Source organism: Pristiophorus japonicus, chromosome 11 (genome assembly GCF_044704955.1).
Source record: "Pristiophorus japonicus isolate sPriJap1 chromosome 11, sPriJap1.hap1, whole genome shotgun sequence".
Taxonomy (NCBI): Eukaryota; Metazoa; Chordata; class Chondrichthyes; family Pristiophoridae; genus Pristiophorus; species Pristiophorus japonicus.
The window spans coordinates 104,532,114-104,552,610 of record NC_091987.1 but is presented as its reverse complement, the minus strand read 5'-3'; the positions used below and the strand labels follow the sequence as shown (position 1 = coordinate 104,552,610).

Sequence of the window (20,497 nt, the reverse complement as noted above, 5' to 3'; positions counted from 1 at the left end):
CTAGAAAATACTATCCATTTAAAAATACATCAAACTGTGGAGAACTATAAAGATCTGTGTAATATCAAACAAACCTGTCAGATCTGTGTCCATACCGCCCACTTAAGATCCAGTAAGACCTGCTTTTTCAGGACGGTATTAAGGTCCGGTGGTAAACGGATCTTAATGATGAAACTTCCATTTTGGGCGGTAATATATGGGCGGATAGTATCGAATACCGCCCGGCGGTAATGACTGGAATTTACCGCCGGGCGGTAAATGGGCGATTTGAGAGGAAACACTAGCCCCGAGTACCGAGCTCTGTGGAACCCCATTGGAAATGGGTTTCTAGTTTTTAAAACTCCCTTCAACCCTTGCTTCCTGCCACTGAGCCATTTTTGGATCCAATTTGCCACTCTCCCTTTGGATCACATGGGCTTTTACATTTTTAATCAGCCTACCATGTGGGATCTTTTCAAAAGCCTTGCTAAAATCCATGTAGTCTACATCAAATGCACTTCCCTCATTGATCCTCCTTGTTACCTCCTGCCTCGGGGGTGGGAATTAGCAATATGCAGTACTCTATATTGGCAGGAAGGGAAAGGACAAGTGCCACCATACTTATGGTGACATTGACTGGGCGGCATAGCTTACTGCCATCTGTTGTAATATGTGGGGTCTTCAGTGGCTGCAGCTCTATACTCCAAAGTTAATATTTCTCTGAAGAGGTGAATATTTTTCAAATTTATATTTTTGTATTGCAAAAGGAAATAGTTTGAAAAAATAGAATGTTACTAAATTCTTTGAAGAATGTAAAATTATTAAATGAGCTGTATATGGGTCTTAACATTGTTTTGGAAGTATACACATTCCTCCAAAAGAAGATACTTAACAAATAAGCTCTTGTAGACTGCCTTTTTGACCGATCCACCATGATGGATCTAGCTGTGAGCCAACTGCATCCCTTCAGTTTTCTATGTACTGTTTTTTTTTATTCGTTCCGGGATATGGGCGTTGCTGTTAAGGCCAGCATTTATTTACCATCCCTAATTGCTTTTGAGAAGGTGGTTGTGAGCCAGCTTATTGAACAACTGCAGTCCTTATAGTGAAGGTACTTTTAAGGGAGGGAGTTTCAGGATTTTGTGCTGTTAGGGAGGGAATTTCTGGGTTTTGACCCAGCGACGATGAAGGAACGCTGATATATTTCCAACTCAGGATGGAGGGGATCTTGCAGGTGATGGTGCTCCTATGCTTCTGCTGCTCTTGCCCTGCTAGGTGTTAGAGGTCGCAGGTTTGGGAGGTGCTGCTGAAGAAGCCGTGGTGAGTTGTGGCAGTGCATCTTATCGATGGTATACACTGCAGCCACGGTGTGGCGGTGGTGGAGAGAGTGAATGTTGAAGGTGGTGGATTGGGCCTCAATCAAACGGACTGCCCTGTCCTGGATGGTATTGAGCTTCTTGTGTTGGAGCTGCACTCAAAAATGTGATAGGCTGGGTTTGTTTTGAGGCAGAGGGGAGACCTTATTGAGGTGTATAAAATTATGAGGGGCTTGGATAGGAAGGACCTATTTCCCCTAGCAGAGGGATCAACAACCAGGGGGCATAGATTTAAAGTAATTGGTAGGAGGTTTAGAGGTGATTTGAGGGGCAATATCTTGATGGGGTTTTGGAACTCTAGAGGCAGAAACTCTCGCCATATTTTAAAAGTATTTGGATGTGTATTTGAAGTGTCGTAACCTACAGGGCTACGGACCAAGGGCTGGAAAGTAGGATTAGGCTGGATAGCTCTTTGTCGGCTGGCACGAACATGGGCCGAAATGGCCTCCTGTGCTGTAAATTTCTATGATTCATCTCGGCAAGTGGAGAGTATCCCATTACACTCCTGACTTGTGCCTTGTAGATGGTGGAAAGGCTTTGGGTAACTGCCTTTAGACTGCAGATCTGCCCAAACGTTGAGTTATTCGGCCTAACTATGTTGCAAATGGTGGCTTGAAACGGTAATCAGAATGCTATTCGACTGCCGATATAAAATAATTTAGCAGCAAGTTTCTCTATCAAAACATCACAATACTGATGAATGCTGCTGTCAAGAGTCAATGGAGCTGCATTTTTTGATAGCTGGTAATTATTTTCATATTATTATGGCATTGGAAAACTTGTTATGTTGACATTTCGTTTCTTGAGAAATTCAACCAATGGCAGCAAGCACTGACATTTTAATCCAGTGATCAACTTCTAATCTCAATTGTGCAAAGCAACTGTGGATGCTGCCAGGTAATGGAAAATAAGCAGTTTAAAACTTTCTCATGCTAGCTGAGTGATTAAAGGACCTGTTGCTTGATGCTGCATTTTACCAGAGAAATGATTAGTGACCACTAAGGTTCTGTGTATTCAAAGTGATTGCATTTATATGTAAACTCTGATTTTTATTTTGTTTTCCTAAAGCAGAACATTAGAGAACAACTGTTGGAATAACTGTATGTATTCAAAATGAGCAAAAGCCATTGAGATCATACTTGTTGGCTCCATCCTTTGGCTGATTTCATGCCTATGGAACAACCAGTCCTTCAACTGTTTCCTGAGGCAAAAACTAGAGAGCAATTCAATTCAATGCCAATTCAGGAGTCTTAAAATTCCTCTCGGATCCCACAAAGACAACTCTCAGGAGATGAGGATGAAAGGACCGAGTGTAATGTAGCCAAGTTTGCTGATGATACAAAGATGGGTAGGAAAGCAAATTGTGAGGAGGATGCACAAAATCTGCAAAGGGATATAGACAGGCTAAGTGAGTGTCAAAAATGTGGCAGGTGGAAAAATGTGAGGTTATCCACTTTGGCAGAAATAATAGAAAAGCAAATTGTAATTTAAATGGAGAAACATTCCTAAGTGCTGCATTACAGAGAGACCTGGGGGTCCTTGTGCATGAAACACAAAAATTTAGTATGCAGGTACAGCAAGTAATCAGGATGGCAAATGGAATGTTGGCCTTTATTGCAAGGGGGATGGAGTATAAAAGCAGAGAACTCCTACAACTGTACAAGGTATTGGTGAGGCCACACCTGGAGTACTGCGTACAATTTTGGTCTCTGTATTTAAGGAAGGATATACTTGCATTGGAGGCTGTACAGAGAAGGTTCACTAGGTTGATTCTGGAGATGAGGGGGTTGACTTATGAAGGTAGGTTGGGTCTATACACATTGGAGTTCAGAAGAATGAGAGGTGATCTTATTGAAACTTAGAAGATAATGAAGGGGCTCGACAAGGTGGATGCAGTGAGGCTATTTCCACTCGTAGGGGAAACTAAAACTAGGGGACATAGTCTTAGAATCAGGGGCCGCCCATTTAAAACTGAGATGAGGAGAAATTTCTCTTCTGAGGGTTGTAAATCGATGGAATTCTCTGCCCCAGAGAACTGTGGAGGCTGGGTCATTGAATATATTTAAGGCGGGAATAGACAGATTTTTGAGCGACAAGAAGTTATGGGAAGCGGGCAGGAAAGTGGAGCTGAGTCCATGTTCAGATCAGCCATGATCTTATTGAATGGCGGAACAAGCTGTCTAATCCTGCTTCTATTTCTTATGTTACGTTCTTGTATCTGAAACTATTCTAGTGTACCCTCTCCAAATCCTTCATGTCCTTCCTAAAGTGTGGTGCCCAGAATTGGACACCATAGTCCTGCTGGGGTGAGCTAATGTTTTATATCGGTTGAGCATAACTTCCTGGCCTTTGTACTCTATGCCTCTATTTTAAAGCCCAGGATCCCATATGATTTATTAATTGTTTTATTAACCTGTCTTGCCACCTTCAGAAATTTTTACATAGGCACCCCCTGGTGTGTCTCTGCACCCCTTTAAAATTCTACCATTTAGTTTGTATTGTCTTTCCTCATCCTACCAAGATATATCACCTTGGACTTTTCTGCATTAAATTTTCATCTGTCATGTGACTGCCCATTCTACCAGCCTGTCTATGTCCTCCTGATGTCTATTACTATCTTCCTCACTGTTTACCACACTTCCAATTTTCCTGCATTTCCAAATTTGAACCTTGTTTCCCCATAGACTAACAAATTGCTTATTTTTATAGGCTATCTCGGCAATCGAAAAACATGACACACTCATTAGGACGTCTTTGATCCTTTTCTAGTTGTGAGCAGGGGATAAAATTCAGACACTGGCAGTCAGGCTTTTGAAACCGAATGCTGCAAGGTCGTTGGACAGCAAAGGCTGCAGGAACGTTGGAATGCAAGAGTGTAGATGGACTTCATTCATTTTGTTTAAGTCAAGTCAAATGACCTGAGGTTGGAAAGGGTAACGTTTGCTATTTGTGTTACTAGTTGGTGATCTGTGGTGTTGCACACGGGTAGTCAAGACCAATTTGAATTTTTCAGGTCAAGCGAGGTTCGAGGGTAGGGATTAATATATCCAGTGTGGGTAGAGAGGAGGAGGAAGCCAGTAGGAAGAGAGGGATGAGGAAGGGAATGCTGGGGAAGGGGCTAGGAGGACTGAGTAATAGAACAGCCAAATTATTGCGGGGTGGTGGGGCGCTGCAGGTTTCTCTGGATAAGTAATACAGGCAGGGGCTATTGTAAAATGGGAAATGAAATAGGGCAGGTGCAGCCTGTGAAGAGAAATCTTGCCCAGCAAAGGGGGAAATCTTTCTCCGTTGTTTGGCCACTTCTTATTTTGAAAACTCATGGATTCTTGTAATTTGTAGTGTAATTTCTGCATAAAATGTTTGGGATTTCTGTGAAGAGTGAGGGCCTAACCTGTACTGTTAGTTCTGGCCTGAATTTCAATTCTTATGTCAGGTAGCACTACATTAAAGTGCTCAGCATTTGCAATATTCGATTATACACTCACCATTTTTGATATTTAGATTATATAAAGATATGTTTCACTGATTTTAATTAAGTGAATCTGATTATTACTGGAGCTGAGTATGTTCACTCGCATTGAAATGATACAGCTCAAAGATCTATTATCAAGCCCTGTCTCATTGAGACACAAATATCTGGTTTGAGTTACAAGGGGGTACTATTGTTATACAATACAGTAACACAGGAGTGTAAGATGTAGGGCAGTGTAAACCAACACCCATAAAAGTAAGATGCTCAGATCACTTACAGGAGTAACTGATACCACTGAACCGGAGACCGTATCTACGACATACCCCAATTTGTAATAGACTGCCAGGAATTGGTCTCTCCAACCTTCTCCAGAATCTTGTTCCACAGGTTGATCACCTTCTGGGTCCCCACCCCCCAACCTTGCCTTCTGTTTTCTCATCTTGTATTAATGGCCCCTGGTTTTGCACACTATTTACTTCTATAATGTCCAGGCATTTAAGAAATACTTGGAACACATTGCAGTCTGAGTCTCCCTAGAGAGTACAAACCCAAGTCTATGTTTCTAGCTCAATGATCGCAGGATAGGCATCATCCTTATTGCCCCTCTTTGACTCTTCACCAGAGTCGTAATGTACTTCCCTTCCCTCGCCGACTGTCTGTCCCACCTGTGACACAGTCTGTGGCTCTCATATTGGACTATTCAGCCACCAAAGAACTCACTTCAGAGTGGAAGCAAGTTTTCCTCGATTCCGAGGGACTGCCTGTGAATGTACTTCCTGAGGTGGGGTGACCAGAACTGGACTCCATATTCCAAATGTGGTAATATGAAACTTGCACAGTTGACTAGTCTTTTTTGCATAAAAAAAAAATTGAATTCTCCAATAATTTGAATTCAGCAATGTAAATAACATTCTGAAAAAATTCAGATAACTTGAATTCTTCAATTAGGAGGAACTTATATAAATGTTATAGTTGTGGCCCTCATTTTGTCATAAATCATATTGATGCCCAGAACCCTGTTTGATTTGGTTGTGATTCTCCTGACACGGAGCTTGTAACCTTAAGGCAGCAGTGAACACTCCCAGATCTTTGTTACCCTCGTTTACCGTTAACCAACATTCACTCATGTTATGTGCCAAGTCTTAGATGGGTTTTAAGGCTGGTCTCAAAGGGGAATAGGGAGGCCGGGAGGTTTAGGAAGGGATTTCCAGAGCTTGGGGTCGAGACGGCTGAAGGCACGACCTTCATTGATGGGGCAAAGGGAATTTGGAATGTACAGTACTTCAGAGTTGGAGGAATGCAGAGCTTTTGGAGGCTTGTGGGGGTAGAGAAGGTTACAGAGATGGGAAGGGGCACAATGATGAGATTTTTAAACTTGATGTGTTGGGGAACCGGGAGCTAATGTATGTATCCACGGGGGTTAGTGAGTGGGACTTGGTGCGGGTTATGATGCAGACAGCAGAGTTTTGGATGAGTTGATTTATGGAGGATGGAAGTGTGGCCAGGGCGGCATTTGGGTAGTCGAACCTGGAGATTATAACGGTATGGAAGACGGATTTTGCAGCAGATGAACTGAGGCAGGGGAGATTGTTATGTCAGCAGTCTTTGTGATGGACAGGTTATGGGGTTGAGTACTCGGTTCAGGTCAAATAGGACACCGAGATTGTCAACAGTCGGGTTCCAGTTGAAATAGGAAGAGGGATGGAATCAGTGGCACGGGTACAAATGTGACGGGAGCCAAATACAATGGGCATTGGTCTTCCAGGGTCACTATTCTGGAGCATGGATAAATGAATGTGGGCAAGTGGAGAATGGTGGTCCGTACCATAAGATTTCAAGTTGATTATCAGAACCAAAATGACCTTGCATATGCTGGCGCCTACTGTGTGCCTCATGAAAGAGATCCTTAAAATGCTATAGGGTGCCAAGTATCTGGCAAAGGTTATTGACGGGTGTCAGTAAGCATAAAGGCCCAGTCAGTCTGCATTTGCTATGCTATTGGGGCTGCACGTATTTACAAACATGCCTTTCAGAACGAAGAAGACATCTGTCACATTCCAGCGGCTGGTGGATTCAGTTCTGACGTGGGTTGGAGATTATGTCGTAGCATATATTGATGACTTTGCCATATTTGGTTGCATATGTCTCTACGGTACCATCCCGTCTTATGCAAAGCAGGGTTGACGTTTTGAAGCCAGAAGATGTAATATTGATTATAGCTGAGGTATTGTGTTTGGATCCCCTACCCACATGCTGACCCAAACAGGTGAGCATGGATGCCATTGTGCTCTGGGCCTGTCCCAGGAAATGGGTATGCACATTCCTCAGGTTGGAATCAAACTACCTGCACTAAAAGCCAAACCCCATACCTAATGAAATCTGCTGAAACAGAGAATGATTTTGATAGTTTAAAAATATCCTGCGTACAGACTTGTCCTAATTATTCCCAAGCTTTCACAGTCTACTGCAACATATTGAACAGATGCGCTTTAGTGTTTTACTGAGCCAGGTGAACGATCTTGAAGAGGAACACCCAGTTAACACGATTGAAGAATAATGATTTGTCATCTGACTACTGCAGAAGCTACACCCATATTTATACGCCACTTCATTTACTCGTATTCTGAGCATAATCCTTAGTGACAACAGTCAACTCATAACAAAATGTGCATCTGCTGGGCTTAGAGCATTGCTCTTCATGGAGCTAATGAGATTAACATTATGGTGGTTCCCTAAAACAGGAATACTGGCACGCAGTTATATCAGAAATAAATACAGTTTCCGTACTTATTGCAGTATCAAATTCAAAAAGGGGGACAGTAATGCGACAAACATATGAAGCCTTTTTGCCTATTTTTACCTTGGTTTTTGCTCATTTAACTCCACCATTATGCATTTTGGAAGGATGAATGAGGAGAGGCAATATAAACTAAATGGTACCATTTTAAAGGGGATGCAGGAACTGAATGACCTGGGGTTCAGATAAACAAATCTTTGAAAGTGCCAGGAAAAATTGCTAAGACTTTTTAAAAAAAAAAACTTCTGGGATCCTAGGCTTTATTTACGGGGATGTTGCCTGGACTGGAGAATTTTAGCTACGAGGACAGATTGGATAGGCTGGGATTGTTTTCTTTGGAACAGAGGAGGCTGAGGGGAGACTTGATTGAGGTGTATAAAATTATGAGTGGCCGAGATAGAGTGGATAGGAAGCACCTATTTTCCCTTAGTACAGAGGTCAAGAACCAGGAGGCATAGATTTAAAGGAATTGGTAGAAGGATTAGAGGGGAGTTGGAAAAGATTTTTCAGAGCGTGGTGGGGGTCTGGAACTCACTGCCTGACAGGATGGTAGAGGCAGAAACCCTCACCACATTTAAAAAAATACTTAGATATGCACTTGAGGTGCTGTAACCTACAGGGCTATGGACCAAGAACTGGAAAGAGGGATTAGGCTGGATAGCTTTTTCGACCGGCGCAGACATGATGGGCCAAATGGCGGCCTCCTGTGCCATAAATTTATATGATTTTATATTTGGAGGCATAGAGTACAAAAACAAGGAAATTATGGTGAACTTTATAAGTCACTGGTTAGGCCTCAGCTGGCGTATTGTGTCCCATTCTGGGCCTCTCGCTTTAGGTAGGATGTCAGCCTTCCATGTGAAGGCACTGCCTCCAATGGTGAGGTGAGGGGGGGAAAGGTGAAAGGTGAAATGGCTAGAGTCAGAGGAGCAGAGTTTGGTGGGAGTGTTGTAGGACTGGAGAAGGTTACATTTATAAGAGAGGGTTGATCCCATGAAGGCGTTTAAACTCATTGAGTAAAAGATCCAAAAAATATAATGAACAGGACATTGTGTTATTAAACTCTTGCTGTCTGAATTTGAATCCAGCATAAAATGAATGAACATTTAATTTCGCTGGCTGTAAGAGTCACACGAGTTCGTGTTCATTCCAGTTCTTGGTAGGTTCACATCAACAGAGCAAAATATCTGTGCAGAATTTGGCACAAATGAGACTAAACTGGAAATGTTGCTCTTTGGGGCCAAGCTAATAATGTGCAGAAAATGCAAAGCTCATACTGATTATGCAAAGATCATGCTGTTTAGGGCATGTTTTTTCTGTGATTGCAATGGGTAAATTGTTCAGCAAAGTAGAAGGAACTTTGTGTGGTGTACTCCTGTATATAGTTGACATAAAATAGAACATTGTATCATTCCCCAGTGCTGATATATTTCATGTTGATGACCATGAATGGCCACAGATTAGTAGACGCATAGAGATTGTGGCAGCACGAGGAATCTCGCTTCTATTGGAAAGATGAGATTTTATTACAGACAAGGTTTACCATGTTGGTACAAAGCTTTTTCATGGGCTGTTCTGTCTGTATTGTGCACTATTTATGGTTGTATTGTGGAAGGAGGGAGTGGCAGCACAGTTGGATACGTCCATTAAAAAGCCAAATGGAATCTTTTGCAGTGAGCAGAATACAAAAGCAAGGAAGTATTGTTGAACTTTAGGCAACAGTTGAAATATTATGTACTCTATTATAGGAGTGGAAAAGGTGTGTAGATTCACTAGGATGTTAATGGAGATCAGGATTTGGTAATGCAGTGAGATTTGAGAAGTTGGGTCTTGTTCATTAGTGCTGCGAAGACTGGGGTGGTATATTAACCCAGACCTTCAAGTCTAGCAAGGGTAAATTGTGGTCGAGATGATAGCAAAAGGTCATGAATTTAAGATGACAGGTTTGTAAAAAAACTTCCTGGTACAGAGTAAGCTTGGAATGTGGAATTCACTGCCTCAAACTGCCATGTCCATAAGTCCTTTTTTTTTACAACAAAATTAGATAATTGCCTTAAAAAAAAAAGTGGTATGAAGATTAAGAAGAGACTGGCTCGTGGAGAAAAACACCATCACAGACTTGATGAGCTAAATGGCTTGTTTCTATGCTGTAGTATTCTGTGCAGATGATTTTGGAATGAAGAGTAAGCAGTCTTTAAATGGTGGCTCATGTTGGAACCAGTGACTAGGAAGAATGGGATGGAGGTCTTGCAGTGACAATTTGAGGAATTCGTATAGAAAAGCAGGTCCTTAAGGATGGTAATCTCAGCTAGGCCAAGTTGGGGAAAAAGCAGACTGGACACATCAGTGTGCGGCTTGACAAGATGATGTAAAAGGGAATGATTTCAGATTTTTTTGAGTGTTGGAATGAGTGTGCAATCAAAATGGTATGGCATTTTTAGAATGAATTAATCATTATAGTTACGTTAATCATTTTTGCATAAAGGATGCAATGTTGGATCTGGCACAGGGTAATGGAAGCAGGATTGGTAAATGACCTAAAGACTGAATAGCTTATTTTCTGTTTTCAACGTGAATCTAATTTGTTTATGGTTAAAGTTAAGTTGTGCTGGAAATTAGCACATTTCAGTGAGATGAAAGGGAGCCGAGCCCAGATTAGTTAGTTGTGGGGAGCAATGGCAAATTGTACAGTGGGAGTGAGATATTTAAATATGAAATCAATAAGGTGCAGGTTGAATATATTCTGACTAGCAGTAAAGTGAGTGAATCAAAGGCTGGGGCTCCATGGATACATAAGAGGCTAGAGCAAAATTGAGGATTTTAAAAAGGCATTTGATAATTATCAGCAGGATTATTTAAACATAGAGAAGAGAATCATAAAGGGAATTCAGGATTCCTGAAAGAAGACTGCCAGAAATAACAAGGATGTTTGCAAACATATGGGATACAAGGATAGTCACGGTTTGGGACCACATAGAGATGATGGCCAAATGAGAATGGGAATGGTGGAGGCGCTTAATTTCATCTCACTTTTTACAGAAGATGAAAGTGAAACTGGATAATGTGGAAAAAGTCACGACTGACAAATATTCAAAATGCAACTGTATTAACGTTAATGCAACTAAAACTAGACACAGATGGCATTGATCCCAGATTAAGGGAGGGGAAAAGAGTGTAGGTGCGAACCATAATTTTCCCAAGTTATTTGGTAAGAGGGAACAAATTCAAAAAGACTGGAGGTTACAGTCCTGTTGAGGAAAAGAAAACCCTTTTAAGCGGCATAAGCTAATTAGGAACTGTCAGCATGGAATTTTGAAGGGTGGGTATTGCTTGACCAGTTGAATGTTTGAGGGCTTCACAGCGCATAGAAAGAATGTAGTGAATGTTTTGAACAGGTATTTTCAGAAGACCTATGACAATAGACTCTTGTGTGGCATCTTATGAAAATGGTAAGTGCACATTGTATGAAAGGAATTGTAGCTGCATAGAGAGATAGCTGGGGGATATAGAAAGGAAGCGAGTAGATTTCATATTTAAATTGGCAGCATTGGGTAATGATGTACACTGGGGAGCTCTGCATTTATAAACATGGATTTGAACATTGGTACAAGAGGAATTGTATCAAACTTTGCTGATTGCACCAAATTAAATGGCACAGCAAACTAAAAGGGAGAATGCAGGAAATATGCAGAAGAACATGTAGAGGTTAGTGGAGATTGCTGGCAGATGCAGTTCAATGTGGAGAAATGGGAGATGCATTTTCAGGGAAAAAGATCAGCTAAAGGAAGTATATCTCGAGCAATAATATTCTTGTAAATATCTAAGAGTTCCGATTCGACAGGTCTTTAAAGGTGAGTGTAGGTAGAAAAACTACACAAACTGCAAATGGAATGGAGTTTTTGGGGCATTGAATATAAAAGTGAAGCAGTAATCTTAAATTTGTATGAGAGATTGATTAGGCTAGGTAGAATTTATAGCACAGAAACAGGCCATTCAGCCCAACTGCTCTATGCCAGTGTTTATGCTTCACATGAGCCTCCTTTCACCCTACCTCATCAAAGCCCCATCAGCAGATCCTTCAATTCCTTTCTCCCTCATGTATTTATCTATTTTATAGTTGCATGTAGTTCTAAGCACCACATTATAGGATGAATATTCGAACCATGGAAAGGGTAAAGTGAAGATTCAGTAGAATTATACCATAAATGTGATGTTATAGAATATAAGCTTGAAAAAGTGGTACTTTGTCACTGAAACAGTGAAAGTTAAGGGAGGAATCTAATGACCATTAAAATTATGAAACGTTTTCTAAAGAAGGTAAATAGAGAAGGATTGTTTCCACTGGTTGGTGAACCAATGACCTGGGAGTTGGCATTATCAATACTACAAAAACGATTTGAATTTATATAGTGGTTTTAATGTAATAAAGCATCTCGGGGCACTTCACTGGAGCATTATCAAACAAAATCTGACACTGAGCCACATAAGAAGATATCAGGCTAGGTGAGTTTGTCAAAGAGGTAGGTTTTAAGCAGTGTCTTAAAGGAGAGAGTATATATACTTTGTACCAACAGTAATCCTTGTCTTTAATAAAATCTCATCTTTCCAATAGAAACAAGATTCCGACTGCTGCTACAATCTCCATGCTTCTATTAATCTATCAGATTGTCCCACACTCATGGCCATTTTTGGTCAACAAGTTGTATTTTTATAGTGCCTTTAACATAGTAAAACAACCCAAAGCTCTTCACAGGAGTGTTATTAAATCCCAAGCCGCATGAGATTTAGAACAGGTGAGCAGAAACTTGGTCAAAGGAGCTCTGCACTGCTGTAGCTTATCTTTCACCCCATTGTATTCCAGCCTCTTGAGATAAAGGCCAACATTATTAAGCCTTATTAATTATTTATAAGGAACCTCTTTTAAAGGAGGAGAAGAGAGAGTGACCGAGAGGCTTCGGGTGGGAATTCCAGAGCAAGAGGACGAACGCAAAGATCTCGGTGGATTGTTGGGCTGGAGGGGGTTCCAGAGCTAAGGAGTGGCGAGGCCGCATGAGAATTTTAAAATTGCAGCATTGCAGGTCCGGGAGCAAATGTAGATCAACGAGCACTGTCATGGTCGGTGAACGTGACTTGATGCGAGTTCATCATTCATAGGCAGTCCCTCGAAATCGAGGAAGACTTGCTTCCACTCTAAAATTGAGTTCTCGGGTGACTGTACAGTCCAATACAAGAATTACAGTCTCTGTCACAGGTGGGACAGACAGTCGTTGAAGGAAAGGGTGGGTGGGGAGTCTGGTTTGCTGCACGCTCCTTCCGCTGCCTGTGCGTGTTTTCTGCATACTCTCGGCGATGAGACTTGCGGTGCTCAGTGCCCTCCCGGATGCTCTTCCTCCACTTAGGGCAGTCTTTGGCCAGGGATTCCCAGGTGTCGGTGGGGGTGTTGCACTTCATGAAGGAGGCTTTGAGGCTGTCCTTGAAATGTTTCCTCTACCCACCTGGGGCTCACTTGCCGTGTAGGAGTTCCGAGTAGAGCGCTTGCTTTGGGAGCCTTGTGTTGAGCATGCGGACAATGTGGCCCGCCTAGTGGAGGTGATCGAGTGTAGTCAGTGCTTCGATGCTGGGGATGTTGGCCTGATCGAGAACACTGACGAAGGTGTGTCTATCCTCCCAGGAGATTTGCACGTAAGCGTGACCATCTTTAAAAAGGGGGACAAGCCTGACTGCGGCAACTACAGAGGAATCTACCTGTTGTCGGCCACTGAGAAAGTCATCGCTAGAATCCTCCTCAACCGTCTTCTCCCTGTGGCTGAAGAGCTCCTCCAGGAGTCACAGTGCGGATTCTGTCCGCTACGGGGTACGCCGAAAATGATCTTCATGTGACGACGACAAGAGAAATGCAGGAAACAGCACCAACCCTTGCACATGGCCTCCTTTGACCTCACAAAGGCCTTTGACACTGTTAACCGCGAGAGATTATAGAGCATCCTACTCTATTTTGGCTGCTCCCAAAAGTTTGTCGCCATCCTCTGCCTGCTCCATGACAACATGCAAGCCATGACCTGACCAACGGATCCACAACAGATCCAATCCACGTCCGGACTGGGGTTAAGCAGGGCTGCGTCATCGCGCCAACCCTCTTCTCGATCTTCCTCGCTGATGCGAGTTAGGATAGGGCAGCAGATTTTTAGATGAGTTCAAGTTTACGGAGGGTGCAAGGTAGGAGGCTGGCTGAGAGAGTCTCAGAATAGTCGAGTTTAGAGGTAACAAAGGCTATATATAATAACAAACGTTCGGAATTTTGTCGGAAGAATGCTTTACCACAGGAGGTTATTGTTGCATACACTGTCCATAGGGAGGAACATAGGAACAGGAGGCCCATTCAGCCTCTTGAGCCTGTTTTGCTATTCAGTTAGATCAAGGCTGATTTGTAGCTTGGTTCCATAATCCCTAATTCCTTTGCCTAACAAAAGTCTGTCAATCTCAGTTTTGAAATTTTCAATTGACCTAGCTTTTTGGGGAAGTGCGTTCCAGATTTTTCACTACCTTTTGTGTGAAGAAGTGATTACTGAAATCACCTTTAAATGGCCTAGTTTTAATTTGTAGGTTATACCCCCTTATTCTGCACTCCCACCACAGGAAATATTTTCTCTATACCCTAACAAATCCTTTAATCATCTTAAACTCTTCAATTAGATCACCCTTTAATCTCCAATATTCAAGGGAATACAAGCCTAGTCTATGCAACCTGTCCTCGTAATTTAACCCTTTTAGCCCTGGCATAATTCTGGTGAATCTGCACTGCACCGCCTCCAAGACCAATATATCCTTTTCTGAGGTGCAATGCCCAGAACAGAATGCAGTACTCCAGCTGGGATCTCACCAGAGCTCTGTATTGCTGGAACATAACTTCCACCTATTTGTATTCCAGCTCTCTTGCGATAAAGACCTTATTAATTATTTTTTGTACATGTTCACTACATAACTTTGTGATTTCTGTACTTGGCCTCTAAATCTCTTTCCTACCTTCTCACTATTTAGATGATACGGTACTCTGATCTATCTTGGGGCCAAAGTGGATGACCTCACACTTTCCCACATTGAACTCCATCTGCCACAGTTTTGCCCACTCACAATCTATCTGTGTCCCTTTGCAACTTTCTACTATCATCTACCCTATTTACTGTACTACTTAACTTCGTGTCATCAGCAAACTTAGATAAACAGCTCTCTACTCCTTCATCCAAGTCATTTATAAATATAGTGAAAAACTGTGGCTCCAGTACAGATCCCTGGAGACACCACGAGTCACATCCTGCCAATTTGAGTACATACCTATTATCCCGACTCTCTGTCTTCTACTAAATTCCCTGTCCAAGCCAATAGGCTGCCTCCAATTCAATGTGCTCTAATTTTTTGCGAAGTCCCTTGTGTGGAACCTTGTTGAATGCCTTCTGGAAGTCCATATGAATAAATCCATAGATGCTCCCTTATCAACCATGTTTGTTACCACCTCAAAAAATTCAACTAGACATGACCTAAATTGACCAACTCCATGCTGGTTCTCTGATCGGTTCATATTTGTCCAAATGCTCAGCCACTCTCTATCCCTAGTAATAGATTCTAGTACCTTCTCTGCAACTGACGTTAGACTAATAGGCCTGTAAATTTTCTAGTTTCTCTCTCTTGCCCATCCTAAATAGTGGAGTGAAATTGAGAATTTTCCAATTCATGGGGTCAATTCTTGAATCGAGAGACTTTTAGAAGATCATGACGAACGCATCAACAATTTCCTCACTTGCTACTTTTAATACCCTGGGTTGGAAATCATCGGGTCATGGGGATTTGTCTACCTTTAATCTCATTAGTTTCTCCATCACCATTTTGAAAAAAAAAATCCTGTGTCCTGTGCAGCATCAGGTGTTTGCGGAGAATTTGGTGGTGTGTTTCATTATGGTGTTGGGGCTGATCGTGGTGGGATTCTAAGGACCAAGGTGAGATTTTTTTCAAGGGCACCGATGCTGCTGGATTAGATGGCAGGTGAGGTTAAGATGACAGAAGCGCCCTGTCAATGGTGAGCGAGGTTACTCCAAGGAGGTGACGGTGAATGGAGCGTTCACTACAAACACTTCCAAAGTGCAGACAGCTCAATCTCTTAAACATGAAGGCTTTAGCTTCTGACATTGGAAAGTGAACAGCTGTGAAATGGTAGCTTTTATACCACTTCTGCAGCTATCAACTAGCGAAAGCAATAGTCACTGAGAACCCAACACACTTACTTACCTGGCGTGAAACCCGAGGGACGGCAAAGCCGTCAAAAGGTTGGTAAAATTATGTGCCTGCTTTTAAGCCTCTTAACTATCATTTACGTACCTTTTAATGCTACCCAAGCGCACAGCTGACAGCTGAGAAACTCACACGGAGGCGGGTTCAGAGCGGTTCAAATCGGGGCCATTTTGACAGCGGGCCCGCCTCCAAACCCGCACTCGCAGGGCTGGTAAGATTCCAGCCTAAGTCTCTCCGCCTCTCTACCTCCTTTTCAGACGCTCCTAAAATCCTGCCTCTTTGACAAAGCTTTTGATCACCTGACCTAATCTCCTTATGTGGCTCAGTGTCAAATTTTGATGATGCTTCTGTGAAGCGCCTTGGGATGTTTTACTATATTTTAAAGATGCTATATAAATGCATGTTGTTCAGGTTACTACAACTTGCATTTATATAGCGCCTTTAACATAGTGAACCGTCCTGAGGCGCTTCACAGGAGTATTATAAGATGATAAAATTTGACACCGAGGCACATAAGTAGAAATTAGCGCAGGTGACTAAAATGTTGGTCAAAGAGGTAGATTTTAAGGAGCGTCTTGAAGTCCTTGGATAATGACTGACTGAAATATTAGAAAAGCCTCTTCCTTTTCACCCCACTACTGCCACCACTTTACTAGTGCGATCTGCTCCTGCACTTCCTTTGCCTTATGTGGGGTTTTTGCCAAATTGTGCCAGAGTAGACAATTTTCTATAAACGGTTAACTCCTGAGAACTAAGTAGATTAATCGTTTCCTGAGTCAGTACTGCCATGAATCCATTCATTTCAACAATTAGCATTGATTCAACTGAAATTAAATTGGTCGCTTTATAGACTGAAACAGAGCGCAGTGGTTGAAGGACTGCATATCTAGCAGGTGTACTTTTAGTTGTGGAGAAAACATCACCACGAATGTCGGGTGATAACATCTTGGGTTCCTGAAAGTTTGTCCTTTTTCTCTTGACCTTTCCAGAGCGAGTGAGTCTGCATCTTTTCCTGATGCAGGATGGTGTAAATCTGGTCCACATGTACAATTAATCTTGCATGAGCAAATTGGATTGGGGATGATTTTAGCTTTCAAATCCAGCTCTAGACAACAAGGTCTTTTCCCATTTGTTGTTGGAACCAAATCCTAAGATTTGTTTTTCAACTGACCCAAGTTCTCGGGGAAAACTATATAATGACCTTGTAGACAAAGATGGATGGATATCTTTTGTAAAGTCAGCTCGAAGCTTTAATACCAATGTCATAACAGATTTCAATTTTTAATCCTTTACTTAGTCATGATATTTTTGTGACTTTAATTAAAAATGAAGGTTAGAATTAATTAAAATGAGGGCTCAAATTGTTTTTATTTTCTGCCCTCTTGGGGTTTCTCAATTAATTTCTTTGCCAAGTGGCAGCCATCCTGCTCCCCAGCTTCTCTGTGCTGCTCTTAAACTGTCCACTAGGAGTTGCTCAAGAAGGACCCGGTTAATGTTACTTGCCATCTTATTGTTGACTTGTGTGCTGCTCTTGAGCCAGACACTGGGAGGTATAAGAGAATACTGTGGATTTGCTTACCCCGAGATATTTGCTTCCCCAACAAGCTGCTCGAGTTTGAGAGGAGCCACAAATGTGAGCCAACATCCTATTGTCTATGGATCTGGCTATTTAACTTCATTAAGTTCAATTAAAGTGAGGATTCTCTTTCTCCCCTCCCCTCCCTCCCTCCCACTGCAATTTTGGCCTGAAGCTGGTGGTTAATGTTTGGGTATGGTTCAAAGGGCATTGGCAGCTCGCCCAAGTACTGTATTGTTCTTGGAATGAGAACTAGGTAGCATTTATTGCCCATTCCTAGTTACCCTGATGGTGGTGGACTTTCTCCTTGAACTGCTGTCATAATGGGGATGGTGCTCCTATAGTGGGGTTGGGTAGGGAATTCCAGGATTCTGACCGAGTGACGATGGGAGAATGGCAATGTATATCCAAGTTATGGTGCACGACTTGAAGGTGATGATTTCCCAACATTGTTGCTCTTGGTGGTCAAGGTTACAGGAGAGGGAGATGCTGTCAAAGTAACCTTGGTGAGTTGCAACGGTGCATCCTGTAGATTATACATACTGCAGCCACAGTGCGCCAGTGATGGAGAGGGTGGATACTGTGTCCAGTGGGAGGGGTATCATTTGAGCAAGCTGCTTGGTCCTAGATGATATTGCACTTTTGAAACTTTGTGGTTGCATTTGCTCAGGCAAGTATTCCATCTCAGTCATGACTTGAGCCTTCTAGATGACAGAGAGGCTTTAAGGGGTCTCTGTCCTGCTCTTGTAGCTGCATTGTTGATGTGGTTGGTCCAGTTCAGCTTTTGATTGAACCTCAGGATGTTGATGGTGGGTGCCTCAGTGACGGTGACAATTGAAGGTCAAAGTGGATGGCTGGGCTTTCTCTTGTTCCAGCTGGCCATTTCCCACCACTTGTGCGGTATAAATGTTACCTGCCATTTCTTATACTAAGTCTGGATATCTGGGTCCTGTTGTATACTGGCTTGGGCAGCTTCATTATCTGAGGTATTGTGAATGGAGCTGAACACTAGTGTTGTCAGCAAACAGCTCCACTCTTGACCTTTTATGATAGAGGGAAATTTATTAATTAAACAGCTGATGATGATTGAGCTGAGGAAGCTTCCTTGAGGAACTCCTGCAATAATGTCTGGTCTCTGGTGTCTTTGTGTCAGGTTTCACTCTGGCCATTAGAAGATTTTTCTATTAACCCAGTTCAGTTTTGTAAAGCCGCCTTGGGGAATGCTTCCTTGATGTTGAGGGCAGCTAATCGCCTTTCCTCTGGCACTCGACTCTTGCATCTATGTATGGATCATTGCTGTGTTGAGTTGTTCTAGCAGAATCTTGATGAGTCATCATCGTAGGCAGTCCCTCGAAACGAGGATGACTTGCATCCACGCCGAAGAGTTCACAGGTGTTTCAATGATATTCCGGATCCCGAATTACATCCTGAAGGGTGGAAGATGCCTGTGCGTGGATTTTTTTAATGTGTGGTGGCCGTTGCACACCAGCCACCACACAGGCTTGATAGAGCTAGGTCTTGGTTCAGTGGCAAGGATTAACCAAGAGGACTGGAGACCAGCTCTGCTACACGGATTGAGAATGTATAAAAGGGTTGCGAAAGTGGTAGATGGCTAGAGAAGGTGGCAAAAGGATGGATATAGGGAATCATGGGAAAATAGCTAAAGAAATGGTCAAGATGCAGACAACTGCAGAATCAACAGAAAAAAAAGGGGTTACCAAGAGTTGAAGTTGAGGTTAGACATGGGTCATGAGAAAGCCCAAGCACAAAGAAAGAAAGCAATCCTAGATAGGAAGGGAAAAGTAATAGCTTCTGCTGATAAGGAGGAAGAGAAACTAATTGGGTTCTTTACTGATAAGGGAAGACAGTGTAGCAAAGCTATAACTAACCTACCTGACACCAGCCCTAATTGGGAGACTTTCTTGCCTGCCATTGGACGTACTCTGGGTGGGGGTGCGGGGGTGGGGGGGGAGAGAGAGGAGGCAGGCAGAAATGGATTGGATAGACCAAGTGCTAATCAAATGTGTTCTGTTTTGAAAATGTATATCTACTGTGCTTTTCGCGCTGAAAAGGGGCTTGTCCAGGGGAAGGTAAACAGGCTCTGATTGAGAGTGTCCCTTTGTCTTGACAAGTCCCGGCTGGAGAATCTTCAATAAAGGTCTTTTACAGAAAAGGCAAGAGGTGTTCGCGTGTCAGTGTATTCGCTGAAACAGATTGAGGGAAAAAGAATCCGTATCAACAGGATCTCGTGCACACACACATCGCAGTGTGGGCTGGGCCATGCTGCCCCTCGGCCCTCGTCTCTTCTGGGCCCCGAACTTTTGCCTCTCCTGGATCACATCCCTCCACGAACTCTTGCCGCTCCTTCGTCCCGATCTCGCCGCTCCTGCTGCACCTGCCCGTGCTGCAATCAGCCATCGCCCTCCTGCACCAGCCCGCACTGCTCCCTGCAGTGGTATTGCTTGATGACACTATCCAAGACTCCTATCACTACTTCAATGATTGGGAGGAGGCTGATAGGGCAATGACTGACTGGGGTCAATGTGTCTGTTTTATGTGTGGGTTGAACTATCTGGACAATTTTCCACATTGTCTGGTAAATGACAGTGTCATAGTGTACTGCATCAGCGTGGCTTGGAGAGGGATTAGTTCCCTTGCACAAGTCTTCAACACTACCACCAGGATATTGTCAGGGTCTGCCACTTAGTGCCATGTTAACTGCACTGAATTCTGCTGAAGACCAATAGATGGTAGGGACCTCAGGCCAAGTAGGATCATCCATTCAGCACTTTTGGCTGAAGATGCTTACAAATATTTTAATTCTGCCAAAGTGGTCATTCTCTACGTGAGCCTAAATAATGATTATTGGCAGGTCAGTTGACCTAAGGATGGAGTATTATTGCAGCCAAGTCTGATTCTGTCTCTTCCTATTGTGTGATTTGGGTGAGGGGAGGTATCAATGTGTTGAACATCAGTTTCTTTAAATGGGCTAGAAATGAGGATTTCAAATACTT

General features: G+C 42.8%; 1 protein-coding gene across 3 annotated transcripts in view; it reads left to right on the top strand.

Moving 5' to 3' along the window:
- Positions 1 to 20,497, top strand: part of get1 (guided entry of tail-anchored proteins factor 1) — a 59,786-nt gene that overhangs the window by 5,524 nt on the left and 33,765 nt on the right. The gene's annotated exons all lie outside the window — the stretch shown is intronic.